Here is a 1,596-nt window from a genome sequence, read left to right on the forward strand (position 1 = left end):
TTCTGATGAATTACTATCTCAAACTAACTTACTAACCAACCTTACTATCGTGTGGCCAAAGTGACCTTAAACCGACTTTGCTGCAATTCAGTTATCACAGAAACATGCACACAGATTTCTTCAGCTATCTCAAACTAACTTACTAACCAACCCTGTGCCACACTTAAACTGCAGCTTGCATGAGAGAGAGAGAGAGAGAGTCTGCTTATGCGCTGTAGGAACCCAGTATTGAGGCACGATGCACAACGAGGAGGGAGAGAACGTGGATCTCTACATTCCTATAAAGTGCTCAACCTTGAATCTGTTAATAACTGCAAAGGATCATGTCCCAGTGCAACTAAACACTGGGCATTTGGATGAAAACGACTTCTACATTGGCCAATTCACCATGTTTGCCTTGTCTAGGTTATCCGACCTCAGGTTGATGCAGACAGTGCCTTTGATCGTCTTTGGCAGAAACAAAGGGCCAAGATTGGTCACTGGTTGTATGCAGAAAGATCTTCACCTTTCTTTAAGGAATTGGGGTTTAGATTTGTGTGAATTTACCATTATCTTCTTTCTAGAAAGCTCTTACTTATCATTTAAAAAAAAACATTTGACACATGTAGCTTTATGGATTTTTGAGAAGCTTCTAGATTTTGTTAGAGAGAGAGAGAGAGAGAGGCCCTTGATCGGAAAAAAAATAAGTCCTTCAGAGGTTGCTCAAGAGGAAGAGTGACGAGGGTAGAGAGAGACACAACAAGCTACAACGAGAATCTTAGCCACTTATCACTTTTTTTAAGAATTGAGCGAGTATGTGCCAACGATTTTCAAAAAAGAAAGGAAGAGTGGAATCCAGGAGATGCTCTCTTCAAAAACGCTACGGCGCTAGTCCAAAGAGGTTTTTTCTCTCTCTCTCTCTCTCTCTCTCTCTCTCTCTCTCTCTCTCTCTCTCTCTCTCTCTCTCTCTCTCTCTCTCTCTCTCTCTCTCTCTCTCATCCTCTGTCTGCCTTACGATTGTATGCATGCCGGAGTCTAGAGGGGCAACCAACTTCTCCCTCTCTCTTTCATGCGCTCCACTCAGGTTGTTTCTCTCTCTCTCTCTCTCTCTCTCTCTCTCTCTCTCTCTCTCTCTCTCTCTCTCTCTCTCTCTCTCGTGCCTAGCGACGCCCGTGTTTGTCTGTGAAGAGCCATAGAGGCAAGAGGGGCACGAAGGCGGAGATGGTTGCACGCAAATCGAGGCATTAAGCGCCTTTGGATTTTTGGTGGGAGGGAAGGGGCATAATCGCAAAGGAATCCGTAGCACTAATAGGATTTGTTTTAAGTGTTGCCAGTATGTTTGTTATAATAATAATAATAGTAGGTCAAATGAGAAGCTACAATTTTTTGATTGACACTTGTGCAAATTTAAAATATTTTAAATCACCTTGTCACCTTAAATCATGGTATCATAAGCGTTTGTCGAAGACAATTCTACCATCGGTTTATATTTTTGGTATATATCTAATGAAAGGCAGGCCTCGTGATTTTATCACTTGTTGACTCAGCATCCACTTTATTAGAAGAGTTCTAGCTTGGTATTTTCTAGAAAAGGAACGTGCAATGTACTCGTGTCAA

The 1,596-nt window shown here is 42.0% G+C and overlaps 1 pseudogene; it reads left to right on the forward strand.

Annotated features, from left to right (window-relative positions):
- Positions 1-238: 238 nt before the first annotated feature.
- Positions 239-540, forward strand: LOC147425064 (small ribosomal subunit protein eS21 pseudogene; annotated as a pseudogene).
- Positions 541-1,596: the final 1,056 nt, after the last annotated feature.

Source organism: Adiantum capillus-veneris, chromosome 25 (assembly GCF_014529385.1).
Source record: "Adiantum capillus-veneris isolate H3 chromosome 25, ASM1452938v2, whole genome shotgun sequence".
NCBI lineage: Eukaryota > Viridiplantae > Streptophyta > Polypodiopsida > Polypodiales > Pteridaceae > Adiantum > Adiantum capillus-veneris.